Source organism: Nicotiana attenuata, unplaced genomic scaffold, assembly GCF_001879085.1.
Source record: "Nicotiana attenuata strain UT unplaced genomic scaffold, NIATTr2, whole genome shotgun sequence".
Classification (NCBI taxonomy): Eukaryota; Viridiplantae; Streptophyta; class Magnoliopsida; order Solanales; family Solanaceae; genus Nicotiana; species Nicotiana attenuata.
The window spans coordinates 131,759-157,926 of NW_017672865.1; the positions used below are offsets into that span (position 1 = coordinate 131,759).

Genomic DNA, 26,168 nt, shown 5'->3' on the forward strand with positions numbered 1-26,168 from the left:
AATAGGTCATATAGGCATGTTATCTATCCTTCTGATAGCTAAACATGCATAATTACCCAGCCCCTTTCACTAGCCAAACCCAATATCTGTTTACAAATTATTACAGACCAATTGCTGAATTACATCAGAAAAAGTGTAAAAATAAGACGTTACAACCATAGGAAACCTGATTTTGACTTCCTCTCTAGGTTATGGAACAAAACGCCTCAAATGCCATTTGTTTCAAAGCCCTTTTCAGACCTGGGTGTGTCAAAGTTCCCTAAGGGTCTCAAGGGACCCCGGGCAGTGCTCACACCCAAGTTTCCATAACCAGATGGAGATGAGTGCAGTGTGGAAGGGCCAGCCCTTATGTGTCCAAGTTCAGAGGAAGCTCATGGGTCCCAATGCAAGGCTCACACAAGAGGGGCAGAACCTAAGTCTAAGAGCATAGTGGAAGTGCGAAAACAGGGGCATGATTAAAACTGGGTTGAGAATAGTAAAGGGTAAAGATAATTGGAAAACAGTAGTAGTAAAGCTAACACTACACAGAATATGCATTTTTGCACAAGGGGTCATGGGTTTGGGATTATATTGCAGGGAGCATATGACCTTAGAAAGGGGGCCAGGCTTAGGCATGCATAGTAATAGATGGTGCTGGCATGCCCTTAAGCCTGCCAGAGAACACAACACATAAGGGGGATATGAAGCATATGACCCTAGGGAGGTAAGGTTTGGGTCATGCACAACAATGTCTAATGCTGACATGCCCTCAAACCAAGCAGAGAATACAAACACATATGGGGATATGGGGGTTTGGGATTCACAAGTCATAATCACATAATCAAATGACTGATAGAGTGTTTATTCATAAAGGAACACACTAATTTACAACATGCTTTTGGAATGGAACTTGATTAAACATAAGCAAGAAACAGTCAAGAGTGAAAGCAATAGTAGAGAAAACATATTGTTTTGGTGCTTGAAGGTTAATTAGAACATACCAGTAAAGAAGCAAATGCAGAAAGAAAAGTGAGCAAATTTCCAATGCCTAGCCTTGGCTTTCAGCCGGCTAGGCAAGGCAACAACACAAGTAGTAACAGAGAAAAAAGAGAGAGAGTTTTAAGTGAAGTGTGTGTTCTGAACTCAAGTGGTCCATTTGTTCGTGTGTTCCTGAAAGAAGAGGGGTGCATGGTATTTATAGTTTTTGAAAACGAGTAATAAGTAAGGTAATAAGTAAAGTCTGGACACAAACATGGAAACAATCACAAATCAGAATCAATTAATACAAGTGATTCCCTTTAATTAAGGAATCACTGTTTAACAGGTAGTAGCAGATTCAAATAAGGAAAGAAATTAGTTTATATGCAGACTGATTATTGCCATACAAGGGGTAGTACAAGCATTAAGTAAGTAATCAAGTCTAAGTACTGAAAAATACTTATTTTTGGAAAGGATTCAGCAAGGTAAATATTACAGTAAAGGAAAGGAATCAATTAATTCAAACAAACGTGTAAAACCAGGGTTCATGAGAAAGCCTTTTGCAATCAGTCACAATATTGAGGGAATCAGGATCAATCAAGAAAGAAGCATAATTATGCACTTCAACTTATAAATATCAAGGAATGAACAAGCATGCAGAGTTAAACGAGTTGACAAAAGAAGCAACACAAACATACAGTAACAGTAAGGGTAAGCTAGGGTTCAATAGTAAGAAAATATTCGAAGCATAGTGGCCAAGTAAGTCAAATAGTCACATAGAATCGACAATGAAGAAGAACATAGCTACAGGTAAAAGAGAATCAGAAACAAGAAAGGTTTCACAGTAACGAATGAGGCAAATCTTCTATGAATTTAGGGCTTCAACAGTAGTCGAGCTTAAAAGATGATAATAGCTCAAATCAGATAATTTAAACAAGGAGAAGAGAGTCAGAACAAAGAACTTAATTAAACAAGCATACATTTAAACAAACAGTTTCAGAATTCGATTGAGACCCAAAAGAAATTAGGGTTTTAACATGCTAACTCAGATAGAAGAATAACATGAACAAAACCATAGCAAAATCAGAAATACATTAAAATCAGAGATCTTTGAAAAGAAAATTTAAAGGAAAAACCCTAATCGGAGAAGATGAAGGGTCGTTTTTGAAAGAAAGTTGAAAAACTTTCGAGAAAGCACTTAATACACTCATAGCAAGTACAGGTCTGAAGTAGATCTGAAAGAAAAAGAAAGGTCTTAGAGATTAGGGTTTCAGAAAACCCAAAAGAAACGAGAAAGATCTCGAAATGTAACGATCTAACCAGAAAAGGTCAAGGACCCGCCTTGAAAGGCCATAAATGGCCGAAAAAGGTCGTGGCTGGCCGGAGAAAGGCTATGAACACCAGTCGAGCAAATATTGGACCAAACTCTTTTGAAATCTAGTCATGAAACCACAAAGCCAAACACATAGAAGCCATGGAAAGCCGGCACGAGCCTCAAATGACAATGGAAGGCCATGGATTAGGTAGATATCAGGGAGGGGTGAGAGGGAGGCGGCTAGGGTTCATGAGAGTTTCAGAGAGAGTTGAAAGAGAAGGAGGATTCAAGGGCGGCGGACTGTATCAAATGAGAGGGTTTTAGGGGTCGTTTGGAATTAAAAAGGAAACGGCAGCCGGTGGCAGTTGATCTAAATGATCAACGGCTGGAATTAAAGGGGTTAGGTGGGGATCCGGGTTTGGGAAGGTTTATTTGGGTTACGGCTCGGGTTTAAACGAAATTGGGCCGGAAAATTGGGTCTGATTTGGGATTCAAATTAGGCTATAATTGAAACGAAATTGGGCGATTATTTAAACAGCTAATTTTCCCCTTTTAAAGTTATAAATATAGTAAATTGATTTCTGGAAATAAATTGAAAGCACTAAAATGATTTATAGCATATAATTAACGATTTAAAAATACAGGACTTAATTTATTGAATATGAAACACAATTAAATCCTAAAAGCGGCTAATATTGAAATTACATGCAATTTAGCTTTAAAAATACTAACTAAATTTGTAAAAATAAGAAAAAAATGATCTTAGCTATATTTCAACATAGATATGAAAGTCCAATGAACTACAAAAAAAATAATAATTTTGGGAATTATTATCGGGTTTTTAGGGATAAAATATGGAAATAAATTGATTAAAAGCCCTTTAAAAATTAGTGAAAAATAATAAAACATTTAGACATGCTTATATATGCATATGTTATTTTGAAGATATTTTGCATATAGGGAAAAATTGGGTGTCAACAGCTGCCCCTCTTTACCCGGGAAAGATGAAAGAGTTTTCGGGTAAAGATATGATGGCCAATTTTGACCAAGTGAAATGGTTTGAAGAGGTTCAGGCTGCACCCTAGCTTCTGAGCTGCCTACATATCCCTGGTTTTACAGGAATCAGGCCGTATGTAGTTCATAATCCGTCGGCGGAGTGTGCCGAGAGGTATTTTCCAAGAACGAACGCAATATTTCGGGCTGGTCGAGTGAGTTGCTTACCGGAATGGTTAGGTTCGATGTGGCTGCAGGCACTAGAGCGGGATCCTGCCGGGACGGCTGTTGCTTGCCGGTTTTACCTGCAATTAGAAACAATACAAGCGTATATTGTTCATAAATTTACACATGATGCAAGTTCCCGTCGGACCATGAATGCTGTCTTTGGACGGTTACGATGACGTCCTTAGACCATGACGTCCTGGGCCATGAAGCGCATGATAAAGGATTCGCAGTCCATGAAATGATGCTTTCGGGCTGTGAGGATCACGCATCTGAACCATGATTCCTTTGAATAATGATATGCAAAAGTATAAAAAAAAAGGGGTCCTCAGGCCATGACATGGTGTTCTCGGGCTATGAAGATGGTGCCTCCGAACGATAACGGCTTTGGATAATGTGGCAATCTTCCAGCCCATGAAATGCAGTACGTGGCGATCTTTCAGCCCATGAAATGCGGTATGTGGCGATCTTTCAGCCGTGCAGATGCAGTATGAGGCGATCTTTCAGCCATGCAGGTGCAGTATGAGGCGATCTTTCAGCCATGCAGGTGTAGTATGTGGCGATCTTTCAGCCATTCAATGCAGTAGAGGCGATCATTCAGCCATGCAATGCAGTATGAGGCAATCTTTCAGCCATGCAGATGCAGTATGTGAGGATCTTTCAGCCATGCAGATGTAGTATGAGGCGATCTTTCAGCCATGCAGATACAGTATGAGGCGATCTTTCAGCCATTCAGGTGTAGTATGTGGCAATCTTTCAGCCATGCAATGCAGTATGAGGCGATCTTTCAGCCATGCAGATGCAGTATGTGGTGATCTTTCAGCCATGCAATGCAGTATGAGGCAATGTTTCAGCCATGCAGATGTAGTATGTGGCGATCTTTCAGCCCATGAAATGCAGTATGTGGCGATCTTTCAGCCATGCAATGTAGTATTAGGCGATATTTTAGCCATGCAGATGCGGTATGTGGCGATCTTTCAGCCATGTAGGTGTAGTGTGAGGCGATCTCTCAGCCATGCAGATGCAGATAGAGGTAGAGCTTAACTTCGAAAGGCAGAATAGTAGCCTTATGCAGATGGAGACAGCGTTTAGTCTCGGAAGGCAGAATAGTAGCCTTATGCAATGCAGATGCAGATAGAGGTAGAGCTTAACCTCGGAAGGAAGAATAGTAGCCTTATGCAATGTAGAAATGCAGATGGAGACAACGTTTAGTCTCGGAAGGCAGAATAGTAGCCTTATGCAATGCAAATGCCGATAGAGGTAGAGCTTAACCTCGGAAGGCAGAATAGTAGCCTTATGCAATGCAGATGTAGATAGAGGTAGAGCTTAACCTCGGAAGGTAGAGTAGTAGCCTTATGCAATGCAGAAATGCAGATGGAGACAATGTTTAGTCTCGGAAGGCAGAATAGTAGCCTTATGCAAGTCGGAGGGCAGAATGCAAGAAATAAAATGGCAAATTGTAATGGAGCTTTCTTAGCTGATAGCAGATTGCGATATTGTGACTGTTGGGGGCATTGTGACACATAGAATGTCGCCGGTGTGTGTGGATAGCAACTGTAGATAAGTGCAACGGTCCTGAGAGTTGTATTCCTGAACAATGTTTGTCTCGTGAGTGTATAGTATGTTTGATGATTTCGCAATCCAAGTGCCTGCATCCAAAGAAAAATCGTGAGTTTTATAATAGGGGGAAGGTTAGTTCGTATCCCCGCAGGCTCTGCTTGACCTGTTCGGCTTCGATCTGGTGATACTGTATGTATCACTGGGGTAGCGTTGCTAAACAAGGCAATTTCAGTAATAAACATGCATGATTTCATAAAAATATGACATAAGTATATAATTAAGAATAACTTTTTAGATTAACCGACGACTGTGACGTGGTTTAGGACTTTGCGACCTCTCTTGCTATGGAATTCTGAGGGTCCTCCTCAAAATTCTGCCCCAGTTTAATGGGTTGGTGCTTCTGACTGTTTCTTGCGACGATTCAGCTGAAATTGCTTCGGAATTTTGAGGGTCTTCCTCAAAATTCTGCCCCAATTTCCAATTTCGGTGGGGGGGGGGGGGGGGATGAAAATTTTATTGAATTGTGACCAAACCCATAGGGCTGCCTACGTATCCCTTCTTAAACGGGAATCAGGTCAGGCGTAGTTCAATTTACATCATGTAGGGAAAACACAAAGATTACACATAGTAGCGCTTGACTGCATTTGAATTAATCGACTTTGGCCAAACTTCTCCGTCCATTTCTGCAAGTATTAGGGCTCCTCCTGTCAGAACCTGGTGAACCATGTACGGACCTTACCAGTTGGGAGAGAACTTCCCTTTGGCTTCATCTTGATGCGGAAAAATTTTCTTTAACAGCAGCTGTCTCGATGTGAACTGTCTTGGCTTGACTCTTTTGTTGAAGGCTTTGGACATTCTGCTCTGATAGAGTTGAGAATGGAAACCTGCGCTCATCCTCTTTCCGTCTAAAAGAGCTAGTTGCTCATAACGACTTTTCACCCATTCTGCGTCGTCGAGCTCAGCTTCCTGTATGATTCTTATGGAAGGAATTTCTACTTCGGCGGGAATGACCGCCTATGTACAATAAACCAGCATATAGGGGGTTGCCCCGGTCGATGTGCGGACTGTGGTGCGATACCCCAATAGAGCAAATGCTAACTTCTTGTGCCACTGTTTATGCTTTTCTATCATTTTCCTTAATATCTTCTTGATATTCTTGTTGGCGGCTTCCACAGCCCCGTTCATTTGAGTCCTGTATGCTGTGGAATTCTTGTGGCTAATCTTGAAAGTTTCACACATACCTTTCATTAGGTCGCTGTTGAGATTGGAGCCATTATCAGTGATGATCGACTCTGGAATACCGAATCGACAAACAATGCGGTCGCGCACGAAGTCTGCCATGACTTTCTTCGTTACTGCTCTGTAAGATGTTGCTTCGACCCACTTGGTGAAATTGTCAATTTCTACTAGGATAAACCTATGTCCGTTGGAAGCACCAGGCTCGACTGGTCCAATAATGTCCATTCCCTAGGCGTCGAACGGCCATGGTGAGCTTGTTGTGTGGAGCTCGCTCGGAGGCACATTTATCATGTCTGCATGAATCTGACAGCGATGGCATTTCCGGACATACTGGATGCAATATGTCTCCATAGTCTTACAAAAGTAACCAGCCCGGAGTATCTTCTTTGCTAAAATAAAACCATTCATATGTGGACCGCAGGTCCCAGCATGAATTTCCTGTAGCAGCTTGGATGCTTCTTTTGCGTCGACACACCTTAATAATCCCAAATCAGGAGCCCTCCTATACAGGATTCCTCCATTGTGAAAGAAGTTGTTAGACAATCTCCGAAGTGTGCGCTTCTGAGTATGATTGGCAGGCTCCGGATACTCTCCCTTTGTCAAATATTCCCTGATATCATGGAACCAAGGTTTTTCGTCCGCCTCATCTTCAACATGGGCACAGTAAGCTGGCTGATTATGAATTTTCACCGGAATGGGATCAATGAAATTCTTATCGGGATGCTGTATCATGGATGATATGGTAGCCAATGCATCGGCGAATTCCTTCTGGATTCTGGGAACATGTCGGAATTCTATCTTCGTGAACCACTTTCTCAACTCTTGTACATGATGCAGATACGGGAGTACCTTGGAGTTCTCTGTTCCCCATTCCTCTCGTACCTGATGTATGAGTAAGTCTGAATCTCCAATTACTAGCAACTCTTGAATGTTCATGATAATGGCCATTTTAAGCCCTAAGATGCAAGCTTCGTATTCAGCCATGTTGTTGGTGCAGGGAAACCTGAGCTTGGCGGACACTGGATAATGCTGACCGGTTTCTGATACCAAGACTGCTCCTATGCCAACTCCCTTGAAGTTTGCTGCTCCGTCAAAGAACATTCTCTAACCATCATAGGACTCTACAATATCTTTTCCTACGAATGATACCTTTTCATCAGGAAAATACGTTTTTAGGGGTTCGTATTCTCCATCCACGGGATTCTCAGCGAGGTGATCTCCTAGTGCTTGTCCCTTGACCGCTTTCTGAGTTACATAGAGAATGTTGAACTCACTCAACAGGATTTGCCACTTGGCTAGCTTGCCAGTGGGCATGGGCTTCTTAAAGATGTACTTTAAAGGATCCATCCTTGATATGAAATATGTAGTATAGGCACAGAAGTAATGCCTTAGCTTCTGAGCCACCCAAGTCAGAGCACAGCAGGTACGCTCCAAAAGAGAATACTGGGCCTCGTACGGAGTGAACTTCTTGCTGAGATAATAGATGGCTTGTTCCTTTCTTCCCGTTTCATCACGTTGCACCAGAACGCAACCGAAAGCTCCATCCAACACCGCAAGGTAGAGTAATAGGGGCCTACCTGGCTTAGGAGGGACCAAGATTGGTGGTGTTGACAGGTACTCCTTGATTCTGTCGAAGGCCTTTTGATAGTCGTCGGTCCATTTGGTAGCGGCGTGCTTCTTCAACATCTTAAAGATTGGCTCACAGATGACTGTAGACTGTGCTATGAACCGGCTGATGTGGTTGAGTCTTCCCAAGAAGCTCATCACGTCCTTCTTGTTCTTTGGCGGTGGTAGTTCTTGAATGGCTTTGACTTTTGATGGATCCAGTTCTATTCCTTGGCGGCTCACAATAAACCCCAGCAACTTCCCAGCAGGAACCCCAAGCGCACATTTTGCGGGGTTTAGTTTCAGATTGTACCTCCGTAATCTGTTGAAAAACTTCCTCAGATCTTTTATGTGGTCAGCGGCTTTCTTGGATTTGATGATAACGTCATCCACATATAACTCTATATCCTTGTATATCATATCATGGAAAATGGTAGTCATGGCCCTCATGTAGGTGGCCTCTGCATTCTTCAGGCCGAATGGCATCATCTTGTAACAATACATTCCCCACGGCGTAATGAATGCCATTTTCTCAGCATCTTCTTCATCCATCCAGATCTGATGGTAACCAGTGAAATAATCCACGAATGACTGCAGTTCATGCTTGGTGCAATTGTCTATCAGGATGTGTATATTCGGCAAAGGGAAGTCATCTTTTGGACTGGCCCGGTTGAGATCACGGTAGTAGACACAGACTCTAACCTTCCCGTCCTTCTTTGGCACTGGCACGATGTTGGCTAACCATGTCGGGTATTCTACTACCTTGAGAACCTTAGCTTTGACTTGCTCAGTGACTTCTTCCTTGATTTTCAAACTCATATCAGGCTTGAATTTTTTGAGCTTTTGCTTTACCGGCAGACATGTCGGATCGGTTGGCAGTTTGTGAGCCACAATAGACGTACTCAGACCAGTCATGTCGTCATATGACCAGGCGAATATGTCCTTATATTCCCTTAGAAATTCTATGTATTCCTTCTTTTCTGATGGCGATAAGTGAACGCTGATTCGTGTTTCCTTGACGTTTTCTACATCTCCCAAGTTAACAATTTCTGTCTTGTCCAGGTTGGACTTAGGTGTGTTCTCAAAGCTCTCAACTTCTTTGACAATCTCACGAAGTATGTCATCTTCTTCTGAATCAATGTCTGTTTGTTGCGTTGTCTCATTGCATGTCACAGTCGTTGGTTCATCAAGATATGTAATAGTAATGCCCGAGGCTCGCCGGGCTCTGGTTGTCCTAATAGTCCAGTTATTGAGGCGTGCTCCTTTGCTTACAGCCTGTATGGAAGGGCCTTCCTCCCCCTCCTCCTCAAGGATAACACAACAATCCATATCATTGTCCTCTAAAAACAAGCTTTTCACTATTGCGAGCGCCTCTTCTTCGTCCGTCCCATAGACGACGTCAGCATATTGGAATGTTTGCTCCAAGTGCGGTATCGGCTACTCTAGTGGGTAGTAAGGACCAAGCCATGGTAGCGACCAGTTGTTGAACTCTTCCCAAGTGTATTGTATCCCAAGCCGAAAGTGGTTCCATGTGATGATAGGCTATAATTGCATATTTTAGTCGCTTATTCGAATTTACTGCACTTTAATTGAGTTTGCGCTTTAATCGCTAGTGTTTTCCACTAATTGTATGTTTTATGCCTTGTAGGTGTGATTCCGAGCTATATAGATGTTATGGAATGAATTTAAGTGATTTGAAGCTTTGAAGTCTGAGTAAAAGCTCAAGGAATTAAGCCGGGATCGTGTTCGGTGGTCAAATTTGATAATTAAGTACGAATGAAGACTTGAGGAGGCATATTGCGCACTGTCTAGTAAAATAGACATAAGTTTTTTCTCAGAACTCCAATTGGGCTCCACAATATATGGTTGGAAAGCTAATTCAAAGGGCTACAACTTTCATGTTTTACGTGTTTCCAAATTCCAAACGGAACAGGGTGAAAAACCGCGGTTTTGCCGCGACCACGACAGAACCGCGGCAGAGTGTACTCGCGGACAACTGAAGAATCAGAGGGCATGTTTGGCCGCGGTTCCACCGCGACCGTGGCAAAACCGCGGCAGGAAGCGAAAATTGCAGGGACTAAAGTGCAAAACATGGAATTTTTAAGTCCTAAACCCTATATTAAACAAAGGAGGCCGGCCAAGAACAAAAGGGGGACATATTTTGGACACAAATTAGACCTAAGGAGGGGAGAGACACTACTTTAGGGTTAGACAACACCCTTGGAGGCAAGAACACATTGGGAGCAAGGCGGAGAATTCTTCTACGAGTTTTTCCTTCCTCTTCCTATTTTTCATTGTTGGTTATGACTTTTAGTATTGTAGTTTTACATACTATTATGAATAGCTAATTTGTTATCTAGAGTTTTGATAGAACCTTTTGTAGGATAAATTCTTGTTATGTTTTTATATAATTGAGCCATAGCTTTTCTCTATTTATTCAACTACGTTTATATTGTGGTTGGTTGAAGAGCTCTCAATTAGCTGTGCCTATTTAGTATGCATAACTCGGGAGAGAGTGCATATTTAGGTAATTGTTAAACAACACCACTCCCAGAGTATATGAGGGATCAATAACCGAGGGTTTAAAGGTGGGATTAGGGATAACGAAGCCTTGGGTGCGATCTGAAGTGAGCTGTATTAAAAGCCAGCTAGCGTAGCTCGGGAGAGTGCGTCTAGTAAATTGTCGTAATTACTCGGGAGAGATTTACGGTAATAAGAGTGCTCATGATCGGTAGAGAATACTTAGGCGAAATTATAGAAGACATAGCGGGAAGGATTCCGACAATTGGGGAAATCATAACTCTAGACCTCCTTAATCTTTTCTCTAACCCTCAATATCGTTAGTTGTTAATTTACTATTTTAATTTATTAGTTAATTAGTTAAACACAAGAATGTTAATATCTATAAGTTAGGAATTGTTCAAGCTTGTCTTCTTGGTGATAGTGAACAGTTGTAGCTAAACCTTAGTTCTCTGTGGGGATTCGACTCCGGACTTGTAAACCGGATTATATTTGCAACGACCGCATTGTCCTTTTTATAAGGCATAGTTGGGCGTGATCAAATTTTGGCGCCGTTGCCGGGGAACTAACGGTGTAGTTGTAGGTGTACATATTGCTAGGTTTCAAGTTTGAACTTTTATTTTATTATTTGATTTTTTTTTATTTTTTTTTATTTTAGTTTTATTTGTTTATTTGAGAAACATGACATCATGGAATTATGAGAATTTTGTTGTTGGTAATTCTACTTTTGATCCTCCTTATACATATTGTGAAGGAAACCACCCAGGGCAAAATTATCAAAATATTCCTGAGAGCGAGTTTTGTGCACCAACTCAATCTTATGTGTGGAATGTGTGTGATATGTGTGGTGGTCAAGATGGTCACTTTCATGGTTGTGCTTATATTTCTTACCTTCCCCGAACCCCTTACTTTGATGGTTCTTCTTTTTCTGGTGAAGTTAATAGGAACAAAGAACCTAGGGAAGCTGACCTAAAGAAGCTCGAAGATATGTTAAAGTGCATTTTGGAACAACAGAGTAAATTACTACTGCGGATAGAAAGGCAGGAGGAAACTATTCACAACTTGAAAGTTCACATGAGTCAACTGGTTGAAGTTTTTAATGCTCAACAAGCCAATATTATGAATAGTATCCAAGAAGAGCGTGAATTAGATACAAAAATTGATGAGCTAGAGGAGGAGGCTAGAGTAGAACACCAACAATCAATCGCACTAGATTTTGAGGATGTCGATGTTGTAGAAGAGATACTAGAGTCAACCAAGGATATTGAGGATACATATTTAGTTGACTCTATTGTCATTAGTGTTGAGAATGTAGATAGTCCCAATGTTCATTGAGTTGAGCGCATTGGTCCTCACTCCAAGCATTTTTCCTACATTGTGTTTAGATGATGATATGGAAATAGAGTCGTCCGAGCCATTTGAGGAGTCGAGGAATGAGGAACAAAGTGCTTACATTCCGGAATTCTTCTTGCCAGAAAATCAGGATTACACACCTCATATAAAGGCCAAGAAGTGCAGAATACTATATTATTTTATTGGGCCAGTCAGATTCGCTCCACCACCCCAGGAGCATGATCATAGAGCAGAATCAAAACTTGGGGTCCGATTCATAAGTTCAAAGTGGAGGCAGAAAGTGATTCACGTCGTGCCGCGACGTTAAATCAAGCGCTTGTTGGGAGGCAATCCAGCCTTATTGATTTCTTTTATTTTTATTTTTTTATTATTTTAATTGTATTATTTTTGTAGTGTCAATTTTTTTATTTTCTAGGAGCATCGAAAGCAAAGGTATTGGAAGGATGCATCAGCAAATCAAATGGTTGGAACTAAGTGTGAGGTACCCACACGAAGGACCAAGCTCGGGAGAAGTCTGAGTACCCCATGAACTGCTAGTGCTTCGGCCTTTGGCCTACCAGGGAGTTTCTTTTACCCTCTTGTATGTATGGGTGTGCATTGGGGACAATGCACAATTTTAAGTGTGGGGTGAGGAGATTGTCTGGGTGGTTTTTCATGCTACTTTAGCTGTGTTTGTTTTTTTTAACAGATTGGACTTTTCCTGATGACGGATCTTCTAGACAGTTTTCTTGAGGGAAGTAAGTCTAAAGAAAATACCAAAAAGATTTTTTGTTTTGTTAGGTAGTGTAGCAATTATCCCTTGGTTTTTCTTTAAACCACGGTTCTTTTCCAAGGATTTTATTTGAACCGGGTGTAGTTAGTTTTTTTTTGGGAATAGGAGCCATTGTGTTTTGTTTTGAAATGAAGCAATATCTCTTGACTTTGTTATGCCTTGAGAATAGTGAGTACTTTGGTTGTGACGCTTAGGCTCAGTTTTTGACTCTTGTATAAGTACCTTAAATTGTATGATCTTAAATTTGCTTAAATGCTCTGACTAGGGTGTCTTGATGAATCCAATCCTAAGTGAGTTATGTGCCATGTGTGTGTAAGGTTTTGTGTTATTCTGTGCATTGCATTTGATGCCTAGAACTTGGCCCGTGTGTTTGCAAAGCGAAATAGTAGTTTTGTTCAGTCTTGGAAGTGATATAGGCATTTCTTGTTGAGCCATATATACATATTTTACTCACCTAATTGTTATGTATCGTAGTTAACCCCTTTGAGCCTGTAATCCTATTTCCTTGGCAACCACATTACAAGCCTTACCCATTTGTTCGAATTAACCATCTATTTGAACCATTGTAACCTCTCATGAGCACTTGAATTATTTATGAACTTTGTAAAAGTTAAAGTGTGGGATGGTTGGTTTGGCTTTTGAGTGGAACTAATAAAATAAGGAGAAAGGTGCACTGTTTTGAAAAAGGAAGAGCCACTTGAATTGAAAAAAAAAAATAGCTGGATTGTTTTTAAAAAAAAATTCCTTGATAAGTGGTGGCTCTTGATGTAAGTGTGCTTAAAGAAGAATGGGGGTAATATACATTGATGTGAAGGTGGAGTTTTGGTTTGACATAAGTATGGGGTTTGAATGTTAAAGTATATGTATTAAAGTGCTTAGGGAGGTGTAGTCACTCTTATATCTAAATGAATCCTACCCATAAAGTCCTAATTGATCCAAGATTGAATGAGCTCGATTAGTGGAGTAGTACACTACGGGCAAGCTTATGGTGCATCTTTTGTGGCATATGAATGTTATTTCTGAGAGTGAGTGAATTCTTTCTATCTTGAGTTCCTAAGTGTTCTTAAATTTTATTGTGTGGAACTACTCTCTTTTGTTGTGTGAGGGCACTTGATTCATGAAGGAAAGGTAATGTTAGTCACCTCTATATTAGAGTAAGTGGGTGAGTTGTGAATAACGTGTGGTACTTGTGAGTCAAATCTTGAGGTGAAGATGTTACGCTTTTGTGCTTAGTCTATTTTAAACACTCTTGGTGTGATGAGTTAGGAGAATTGTTTAAAAAGGTCGTGTCTATAAAAAAAAGTGGAGTTTGATTGCTCGAGGACGACCAATGGTTTAAGTGTGGGGTGTTGATGATAGGCTATAATTGCATATTTTAGTCGCTTATTACACTCGAATTTACTGCACTTTAATTGAGTTTGCGCTTTAATCGCTAGTGTTTTGCACTAATTGTGTGTTTTATGCCTTGTAGGTGTGATTCCGAGCTATATAGATGTTATGGAATGAATTTAAGTGATTTGAAGCTTTGAAGTCTGAGTAAAAGCTCAAGGAATTAAGCCGGGATCGTGTTCGGGGGTCAAATTTGATAATTAAGTACGAACGAAGACTTGAGGAGGCATATTGCGCACTGTCTAGTAAAATAGACATAACGTTTTGCTCAGAACTCCATTTGGGCTCCACAATATATAGTTGGAAAGCTAACTCAAAGTGCTACAACTTTCATGTTTTACGTTTTCCCAAATTCCAATCGAAACAGGGTGAAAAACCGCGGTCTTGCCGCGACCGCGGCAGAACCGCGGTAGAAGATGGTCGCGGACAACTGAAGAATCGGAGGGCATGTTTGGCCGCGGTTCCACCGCGACCGCGGCAAAACCGCGGCAGGAAGCGAAAATTTCAGGGACTAAAGTGCAAAACATGGGATTTTAAGTCCTAAACCCTATATTAAACAAAGGAGGCCGGCCAAGAACAAGAACCTAAGGAGGGGAGAGACACTACTTTAGGGTTAGACAACACCCTTGGAGGCAAGAACACATTGGGAGCAAGGCGGAGAATTCTTCTACGAGTTTTTTCCTTCCTCTTCCTATTTTTTTCATTGTTGGTTATGACTTTTAGTATTGTAGTTTTACATACTATTATGAATAGCTAATTTGTTATCTAGAGTTTTTGATAGAACCTTTTATAGGATAAATTCTTGTTATGTTTTTATATAATTGAGCCATAGCTTTTCTCTTTTTGTTCAACTACGTTTATATTGTGGTTGGTTGAAGAGCTCTCAATTAGCTGTGCCTATTTAGTATGCATAACTCGGGAGAGAGTGCATATTTAGGTAATTGTGAAACAACACCACTCCCAGAGTATATGAGGGACCAATAACCGAGGGTTTAAAGGTGGGATTAGGGATAACGAAGCCTTGGGTGCGATCTGAAGTGAGCTGTACTAAAAGCCAGCTAGCGTAGCTCGGGAGAGTGCGTCTAGTAAATTGTCGTAATTACTCGGGAGAGATTTACGGTAATAAGAGTGCTCATGATCGGTAGAGAATACTTAGGAGAAATTATAGAAGACATAGCGGGAAGGATTCCGACAATTGGGAAAATCATAACTCTAGACCTCCTTAATCTTTTCTCTAACCCTCAATATCGTTAGTTGTTAATTTACTATTTTAATTTATTAGTTAATTAGTTAAACACAAGAATGTTAATATCTATAAGTTAGGAATTGTTCAAGCTTGTCTTCTTGGTGATAGTGAACAGCTGTAGCTAAACCTTAGTTCTCTGTGGGATTCGACTCCGGACTTGTAAACCGGATTATATTTGCAACGACCGCATTGTCCTTTTTATAAGGCATAGTTGGGCGTGATCACCATGCTTCTTGAAACATCATAATAAACTGTGAAAGACAAAGGCTTATATTTGCATCTCCAACAACTTATTAGACTTGAAACCTGCAATGTTCAAAAATTAATTAAGAATTAGAGTTAAAATGGTTAGTTAGATCATAAATAGATTATTTTTTCATTCCTTCCCAAAATTCCATAATCCCTTCCCGAACCAAACATGAATCTTTCGATTCATTTGGCTCTCACGCTCACTTACTTAAGGTAAATATCGATAATCAAAAGAATCTGCATAGAGATCAAGTTGAATACCTGGACACACTAATATCTTTTCTTGTGTTTTTTCATTCTCATAACGATTCTTTGTTCCAGTTCTACAATCACCCTGAAAAACCATAATGGATTTTGAGTTGACAGCATTATGTATATTATGGACAGTCCAATAACTAGTCCACAACCATAACCCACGAGAACCGCCTGCCAACTGATCATTGGTGAATCTTCTTCTTCTTCTCCTTGATCTAGTACAACTGGAGTTGTCACTTGTGTTACTCCATTATCACCACAGCCTCTTGAGAGTGGAAATCCACGTAATCCATCATTCCCTTGGTATGAACTGTTCTCGAAAGTATCAAATCCATCATTCCTCCACCAATTTTGTTAAATGAGAGATCCAATGATTCAAGTACAGACAAGTGTTGTAGTGATGCTGGTATAAGACCTTCTAAGCCATTGTGAGACAAGTTCAACGTACGAAGCCCAATGAGATCTCCAATAGAACTTAGAATCTGACCCTTAAATTCATTCTTTGAGAGATCAATAACTATGTTTGTAGTCAAAACTTTAACAAATACATGATTCAACCCTTTTGTTGTAATTGTCACAGAATAATATTTATTTCCTACATACCTCGGTGTACTCTTATTCTCATCAATTAGTTTCATAGCTTGGAAATTCTCAAAAAGATTTGCTGGTAAATTCCCACTAAATGCATTGGATGAAAGATCCATAATTTGAAGTTGTGCAAACAAGTTTCTATTCCTTGAAGCTCTTATGGACCCATGCAACTTGTTTGATCTCAAATTTAAAATCTTCAAATTTGGTAGGACTCCCAACCATTTTGGAAAAGTGTCGTTCAACTCATTGTTACCTAAATCAAGTAGTTCCAAATACTTGCAATTGATCAAAGATCCCGGGACTTTCCCCTCTAACTTATTCTCATGCAATTTAATGACTCTGAGATTGTTTCCAGTACTAAAATTTGCTTGAATTGTCCCACTAAGATTATTATTTCTTAAATCCAAAACCACAGTACTATCCATCTCACCCAAACATTCTGGGATTGTTCCCTGTAAATTATTACTTCCCAGATCTAGCAACTGCATTGTTTTAAGATTGCAGATGGTTGAAGCAATCTGTCCATTGAGATTATTTTGAGAAAGGCGAAGAAATTTTAGGTTCTGCTGGTTTAGGAGTGACTTTGGAATAGGACCTTGCAGCTTATTTTTTTTTTTGTTGAGAATAACGCACTTTAATATTTTGGACTTGGACTCTTCAATTTTGCCACTGAAATGGTTATTGCTCAACTCTAAATGATATAGTGATGAGAGGNAGGAGGTGACTGATAGTGGGACGGTTGAGCATTGTTAGTTTGGTAGACATGTGCGGGTTGGGAATATTTGGGCGAAGCAGGCTGATATATGGGAGGCGGAGGTGGTTGATAAGCGGGTGGTGAGGGTGCTTGGTAGTTCAGAGTGGGCTGATATGTGAGTGGAGGTGTTGGGTAAGTTTGGTATTTGAGAGGAGATTTGGTCCTTTGTGCAACCATCACGGCTCCTACGTCCCTCTTCTTGGACACACCATCGGACTGCAAAGCCTTATTTGTAGCTTGGAAGGACTCGAAGTTTGTAACCATTCCGCTCTTAATGCCTTCTCCAATTCGTTCCCCCAGTTTGATAATGTCGGAAAATTTGTGGCTCTCGATCATCATTAGTCGTTCATAGTATTGCTGGTCATGGGCCCGGACAAAGAATTTGTTCATCTGTTCCTCCTCTAAGGCAGGTGTGACCTTAGCAGCTTCGGACCTCCAGCGAGTAGCATACTCGTGAAATGTTTCTGTAGGCTTCTTCTTTAGATGCTGTATATAGAAGACATCCGGCGCATTCTCTATGTTGAACCTGAACCTGTCCATAAAGTCGGATGCCATGCCTACCCAGCTTGACCACTTCTTTGGATCTTGGCTGATGTACCAAGACAACGCATCTCCTTTTAGACTCCTAATGAACAGCTTCATGCGGATTCTCTCGTCTTTCCCTACCCCAACCATCTTGTCACAATACGTCCCCAAATGGACCCTTGGATCGCCTTTACCATCAAACATCTCAAACTTCGGAGGTTTGTACCCCTCGGGCAGTTCGATATCGGGCTGTATGGAGAGATCTTTATAATTCAGCCCCTCAATTCCCTTGTTTCCTTCAACGCCCTGAATCCGGCTAGTCAATTTCTTAAGTTCCTCAGCCAGGTTCTTGATGAGCGAGTCTTTATCATTAAACTCGGGTGTGCCTGAGATGGGTTGGGTAGAGAGTGGCATGGTCTCCACGTAGATAGGGGTGTAATGGTTGGTGTGGAAGTAGTCATTTGTGGAGTTTTGGAGTTCTGGGATGAGTAACGGGGTATTGTTTGAGGTATGACAGGTGTTGCATTGGGTCTTTGGTGGAACAGTATGAGGAGCAGGATGATTCTGTTATTTCGGGATGTTTTGAGGTGGTGTAGGGTTTTGAGTATTGGGAAAGGTGATATCTTGGGTGCTGAGGGAAAATGACAAGCTTGCTAGATTCCAAACCTTGTCGATCTCTTCCTGGAATTTCAGCAGTTTCTGTCCAAGTTGGGATACATTTTCCTTAGGAACCTGAGTACCATGACCATTAGTGACCTCTACCCATTCAGTTGAATTCTCCTTTCTCACCTTGTTCAAATCTTCCATCTTGCCCTTGTTCTTGTTTTTGATAGGACTAAGAGGAGGAGTGGGTGGAGGGCCCCTGGATCTCGTGGAATAGGATGATATTGCCAGAGTGCATGAACTAACCTTTGGGGAGGGGAATAATAATAAAACAAAAAGGTAACCAAGTTAGTGAGGATCATAAAAAGTATTGCAATATTTAAACACATAGTGCAGGAATGTAAAACGTGTCCTAATTTGGGAACCTCTTTGTGTCCGAGGTAGGCCTAGCGACAAGCTGATTTGGAGAACTTAGAATGCTAAATGCTTCATTTTATTGATGAAAAATAGAAGAATCCCAAAATGACACTAAATAAGCAAGAAATAAAAGCACTAATGGCCGTTGGCCTTATTACATTTTATAAAGCGAAAAAGATAAACTCCTATCTATTTGGTCCTAGAAGGATCCTCCCCAGATTCGGCATCCTTTGCTCCGTCGAACAGCTTCCCCAACTCGCGAAGTCCCAGCAATAGGTAGGCCCTGGCCAGATATCCGCCTTCGGTTCCTTCAGCATTTTGGCAGTCTTCGACCCTCTTGAGAAACTTTCCTTCTAACTCCACTATGCCTCGCTCCAAGTATCCCAGTCGCTTGTTGGCACTGACAACCATGTCCTTCCATTGAATTGGAGTAGAAATGAGCGCAACCAGCGTGATACCTGTCTTGCTCGATGGTATCTCTCCCCTTTATGATTTTATAGTGCCATATATGCTGAGCTTGGCATTTGTAAGGACTATCATCCTCTCGGAAGTCAGCTCGGAAATGACTCATCTTGTCTACCCTGGGTATAACCTGATTCCTACCAGCTTGCCTCATTACCCGAAGCGGGACGTAAGGGTGTGTCCCCCTAAGACTAATCAGTATCAGGAAAGGTGCGTCTCCTGATCGGGCGATGAACCCCTCCGTTGGAAACCATTCGAACATCCACTGAATTTGCTCCTCGGTCAAATTATCAAATAGCTCGACCCATCCTTTAGCATCCTCTGGCTGAGCAAACATGTCAGGGATGTAATTCATTCGCTTTGGGTGATGGAAAGAGATGTGATCATCCCAGTCCCTATGTCAGATTTCTTGTCGATATTCGCCTCTTTGGAGATGTTGCATGAGCCAGAGTTGGAGTAATAGATTGCAACCTTCAAAGTGTTTTCCTCCTCGCTGACACTTCTCCAAGGCTCGATGTATGTCTGCAATAATCATGGGTACGATGCTGAACGCCTGCCCATCAATCCCTTCCATTAGGGTTTTGGTTACCATAGCCAACCTGGTGTGGATCCTTGCTTTCTTCATTGGAAACACGATCAGCCCCAGGAAACGAAACATGAAGACGAAAACTCTGCGATGGATGTGTCCCAAAGATGTGATGGAAAATTCGCCAGAGTAGGTACGATAAGATTTTCTGTGACCGTACCTTTCGTACAAGTAATCAAAAGTAATGTATGAATCCTTCAAGCATGTTAATTCTGGATTCTTCTTCAAACCCATCCTTTTAAGGAAGCCCCTACCTTTGCGGTTCTCAGGCATTAGCAAACCCGGAGTTTCCCACACTTGAACGGCCAATCCTCCTATCTCCTCTAGCAAGGGTGTCATTTCAATGTCCCCAAAGCGGTACACAACCCTTTCACAATCCCAAAACAGTATGGCAGCTTCTATGATCTTGTTATTTGGATGGATCTCTAGGAGGGAAGGTGGATTTCCTAGATATTTTTGGACGAGAGTTTGATAACTAGAGTGAAGATCTTTCCACCAGCTTAGCAATCTTGGGTTGATGTTGGTAACCATGCCGAATCTGGGGATTTCGTGCCTCATTATCTGCAAAACACAAGGGTTAGACCCTACCCCCACCAGACTCGACTATTTAACATCAACAATTAACATTAAGCATTTAGTTCTCCAAATAAATGCACAGAACGTGATGATGTCCGTTTGGGTTTAGGGTAACCCAGTGGACTTTTGGAAAAGGCTATCTTAAAAGGTCATTATGTGGACAACATAACTGACCCGGCTAGGTTTGACCATGATGCATGCACAGTTTAAACAGAGTAAGGTTTCTATGGGGTTTTAGACTGGTACCCTTGAACGGAAAACTCAAGGGGGAAGGCTCAGAGCTGTCGGCTGCACCGCTGATCGACTAGTTTTACCGCAAATATGCCTTTCTGAATTTAGGGGGTAATGATATAGGAAGAGCGCAAACACTTATTATAAGCGTTGCTATAGTATTTGTTTTGGCACGAGTGGAGTATGATGTTGAGCATGATTATGCAATAATTAAAAGAAATCATGTTGACATGTATTTGTACATTAAGGAAGCAATAAATACAGCAGTTTCATTATTAACAGCAATAAAGGAAAGAAAACAAGGAAGACATGCCAGTTTTGCTTCTAAAGAAGAAATTAAATGCTGAAGGAAATTATACAGATAATTGCACATAAAAGAGAGGTACAAATTCACAAGAATAATCTGAAATGGTAAAAGCCTAAAAATCCCCAGCAGAGTCGGCATGCTGTCGCGCCCCCTTTTTCCCTCTTTGCATCGGAAAATCGGGTTTATGACATTTTGGGCATAGGACAACTTATTCCTTTTGGGAAATGGGTTTTGCACTTTTGAAGAGTCGCCACCTAATGATTTATGGTGCATTAGGACACCTATAAGGTTCAACTACAACTACATCTTTTGATAACCAGAGATAGGGTAAGGGCTTGAAATTATCCCAAGGGGAAGGTGTTAGGCACCCCTCAGGATCCACTAGTGTGGTTCCCCGCCAGATAATTCTTTGTGAATTTGTGCAATTACCAAGTAAACAAATAAGTCTCAAATAAGAGGGGATTTTGAATACATAAATGTTTGGGAATGATAAAAATAAAACAAAGTTTTGAAAGAGTTATAACTAAACATGCTGTCGAATGCAAGAAGGGTCCTAGGTTTATTTGTAATATGGATCACATCAATGCAATACCCGGTAATCACTCCTCTAAAAAGGGGCTACACGTAGTATTAGCGCACCGGTCATCATATCCATATCTACCCTTCCCACCCCGTTAAGGTATTAAAGTGCGGATTGGTCTCGACCTCTATTGCATGCTATTACCCATCCCATTCCTATCAGTCCCGGAGGAATTTAGGACTACTATTCCTATAAGTAGGAGGTTCTAGGCTGACTCTCAGGTTTAAAGGCAAAATACTAAGCGACAAACAAGAACATATAGGAATGCATATTGAGGAAGACATATAAACAATTAAGAGGCTCAAATATACCTCCTCAAGCAAAGCACAAAAAGTAGCATGACTTAAAACGCATTTAAGGTCAGAATTTAAAATACTAAGACAAGAGGGAGTTTAGTTGTTGAAGCAGACCAATTTATTACATAACTCAGATAAGAAGTCCGAATCTGACCTGCCTGCTGGTTGTAGCAATTACTGATTAACAAAAGCGGATTCAGTTTTTGTTGTTATTACCTAAGGCTAGCCAAACCAAGTATCTGTTTACACATTATTACAGACCAATTGCTGAATTACATCAGAAAAAGTGTAAAAATAAGAAGTTACAACCATAGGAAGCCTGATTCTGACTTGCTATCTGAGTTATGGAACAAAATGCCTCAAATGCCATTTGTTTCAAAGCCCTTTTCAGACATGGGCAAAGTTCCCTAAGGGTCTCAAGGGACCCCGGGCAGTGCTCACACCCAAGTTTGCATAACCAGATAGAGATGAGTGCGGTGTGGAAGGGCCAGCCCTTATGTGTCCAAGTTTAGAGGGAGCTCATGGGTCCCAAGGCAAGGTTCACACAAGAGGGGCAGAACCTAAGTCTAAGAGCATAGTGAAAGTGCAAAAATAGGGGTTTGTTTAAAACTGGGTTGAGAATAATAAAGGGTAAAGATAATTGGAAAACAGTAGTTATAAAGCTAACACTACACAGAATCATCATTTTGCACAAGGGGTCAGGGGTTTAGGATTACATTGCAGGGAGCATATGACCTTAGAAAGGGGGCCAGGCTTAGGCATGCACAGTAATAGATGGTGCTGGCATGCCCTTAAGCCTGCCACAGAATACAACACATAAGGGGGATATGAAGCACATGACCCTAGGGAGGGTCAGGTTTGGGTCATGCACAGCAATGTCTAATGCTGACATGCCCTCAAACCAAGCAGAGAATACAAACACATATTGGCATATGGGGGTTTGGTAGTCACAAGTCATAATCACACAATCAAATGACTGATAGTGTGTTTATACATAAAGGAACACATTAATTTACAGCATACTTTAGGAATGGAACTTGATTAAACATAAGCAGGAAACAGTTAAGAGTGAAAGCAATAGTAAAGAAAACATATTGTTTTGGTGCTTGAAGGTTAATTAGAACATACCAGTAAGGAAGCAAATGCAGAAACAAAAGTGAGCAAATTTCCACAGCCTAGCCTTGGCTTTCAGCCGGCTAGGCAAGGATGCAAGACAAGTAGTAACAGAGAAAAAGGAGAGAGTGTTTTAAGTGATGTGTATGTTCTTAACTCAAGTGGTTCGTTTGTTCCTGTGTTCCTGAAAGAAGAGGGGTGCATGGTATTTATAGTTTTTGAAAACGAGTAATAAGTAAGGTAATAAGTAAAGTCTGGACACAAACATGGAAACAATCACAAATCAAAATCAATTAATACAAGTGATTCACTTTAATTAAGGAATCACTGTTTAACGGGTAGTAGCAGATTCAAATAAGGAAAGAAATCAGTTTATATGCAGACTGATTATTGCCATAAAAAGGGTAGTACAGGCATTAAGTAAGTAATCAAGTCTAAGTACAGAAAAATACTTATTTTTGGAAAGGATTCATCAAGGTAAATATTACATTAAAGGAAAGGAATCAATTAATTCAAACAAACGAGTAAAACCAGGGTTCATGAGAAAGCCTTTTGCAATCAGTCACAATATTGAGGGAATCAGGATCAATCAAGAAAGAAACATAATTCTGCACTTCAACATATAAATAGCAAGGAATGAACAAGCATGCAGAGTTAAACGAGTTGACAAAAGAAGCAACATACAGAAGCTGTAAGGGTAAGCTAGGGTTCAATAGTAAGAAAATATTCCAAGCATAGTGGCCAAGTAAGTCAAATAGTCACATAGAATTGACAATGAAGAAGAACATAGCTACAGGTAAAAGAGAATCAGAAACAAGAAAGGTTTCAGAGTAACGAATGAGGCAAAACTTCTAAGAATTTAGTGATTCAGCAGTAATCGAGCTTAAAAGATGATAAGAGCTCAAATCAGATAAGTTAAGCAAGGAGAAGAGAGTCAGAACAAAGAACTTAATTAAACAAGCATACATTTAAACAAACAGTTTCAGAACTCAATTGAGACCCAAAAGAAATTAGGGTTTAACATGCTAACTCAGATAGAAGAATAACATGAACAAAACCATAGCAAAATCAGAAATACGTTAAAATCAGAGATCTTTGAAAAGAAAATTTAAAGGAAAAACCCTAATCGGAGAAGATGAAGGGTCGTTTTTGAAATAAAGTTGAAAAACTTTAGAGAAATCACTTAAAACACTCATAGCAAGTACAGATCTGAAGTAGATCTGAAAGAAAAAGAAAGGTCTTAAAGATTAGGGTTTCAGAAACCCAAAAGAAACTAGAAAGATCTCGAAATGTAACGATCTAACAGAAAAGGTCAAGACACGCCTTAAAAGGCCATAAATGGCCGGAAAAGGCCGTGGCTGGCCGGAGAAAGGCCATGAATACCAGTCGAGCTAAGACTGGACCAAACTCTTTCGAAATGTAGTCATGAAACCACAGAACCAAACACATAGAAGCCATGGAAAGCTGGCACGAGCCTCACGACCACGGAAGGACATGGATTAGGTAGGTATCAGGGTGGGGTGAGAGGGCGACGGTTAGGGTTCATGAGAGTTTTAGAGAGAGTTGAGAGAGAAGAAGGATTCAAGGGCGGCGGATTGTATCAAATGATAGGGTTTTAGGGGTCGTTTGGAATTAAAAAGGAAAGGGCAGCCGGTGGCCGTTGATCTAAATGATCAACGGCTGGGATTAAAGGGGTTAGGTGGGGATCCGAGTTTGGGTAGGTTTAGTTGGGTTAGGGGTCGGGTTTAAACAAAATTGGGCCGGAAAATTGGGTCTGATTTGGTTGCACAGAGAACAAAATCCCCAATAAAATACCAATCCTACCCAGTATCTCCTCTCACATATCAACCTACCCCTAATTACCAAACACCCCCGCCTTCTTACCAAGCTCCACCACCTACTTACCAATCATCTCCACCTCCCACATATCAACCTATCTCACCAAGATATTCCCAACTCGCACCTGTCTACCAAGCCTATAATGCTCAACCCTCTCAATATCAATCACCTCCCACCCGCCAAAACTTTCCTAGACCACGTCCTAACTTCGATCGCAGACCCCCCAAGAAATACACCGCCATCGCCGAACCAATTGACCGGCTATATGAAAGACTTAGAGCCGCTGGTTATGTCACCCCTATCCCTGCCATAACTCCAGAAAATCCATCCCAATGGGTCAATCCAAACAAAACCTGTGCATACCATTCCGGCATGAAAGGGCATACCATTGATGAGTGCCGATCTCTGAAGGATTAAATTCAAGCTTTAATTGACAACAAGATCATCGTGGCAAAGGAGCCTGCTCCTAATGTTCGCAACAATCCCTTGCCTGATCATAAGGGTGGAGGCATGCATATGATCGAGGTAGAAGATGATTGGGACCCCAAAGGGTCAATTGGATTGATTGTCGAAGGTGACGAGCCCAAGAAACCAACAGTCACACTGAATCCAATCGTAGTCCAGATCCAGCCCTCTGGGGATGCTAAAGAAAACATGTCTGTGCCTCTCGAGTTTGAAACACCGTCATCCACAAAGACCGCAGAACCAATTGAAGTGGAGTTTGGGTCCCCAAAGGCGCCTAAGCCCTTTGAAGTTGTTGTATTACCTTCGAAGGCAAGGGTGCCTATCCCAGTAGCTATGATAGCCATAGCACCGTTCCACACAAAAGCCATACCGTGGGACTACACAGCCGAGGCGAGAAGGAAGGGGAAAATTAGGTCTGGAGAAGCAATTGCAGCACAGGGTATGACCAGAACAGGCAGGATTTATATTCTGGAGCATTTAGCTGAATCAAGTAAGCAGGCCTTTGGACGGCCTATTGAAACTGGGCCCGACGATCTCTGGAGGAAGATACAAGCAAAAGAGTACTCAGTCGTTGATCAAGTGAATAAAAACACCAGCACAGATCTCCATCCTAGCTCTGCTGCTGATACGCATAAAAATGCCTTGTTGAAGATACTGAGTGAGGCATATGTACCCAGCAACATAACTGGAGGAGAAATGGCGAACATGGTAGGGCAGATATTGGAGAGTCATAAAATCACTTTCCACAAGGATGAGTTGCCCCCAGAAGGGTTAAGCCACAACAAAGCATTGCACATCACTGTGCAATGTGAAGACTATTTCATCACCAGGACTTTGATTGACGGAGGGTCCAGCCTAAACATTTGCCCATTGGTAACTCTCCGAACATTGGGGAAGAGTCTACATGAAATCGAGGATGGGGCTATCAATGTCAAAGCTTTTGATGGTTCCCAAAGGTCCACCATTGGGGAAATCAGTTTGTTGCTGCAAATGGGACCGACATGGTTTGATGTCGACTTTCAAGTGATAGACATCCCAGAATCTTACAACTTACTACTGGAACGACCTTGGATCCACGCCGCTGGAGCTGTAGCATCAACCCTGCACCAGGCAGTGAAGTTCGAGTGGAATCACCAAGAGGTGAT

The 26,168-nt window shown here is 41.2% G+C and overlaps 1 pseudogene; it reads right to left on the minus strand.

The window, feature by feature from the left end:
* Positions 1–15,410: 15,410 nt before the first annotated feature.
* LOC109214754 lies at positions 15,411–25,391 on the minus strand (annotated as a pseudogene).
* Between the last annotated feature and the right edge of the window lie 777 nt (positions 25,392–26,168).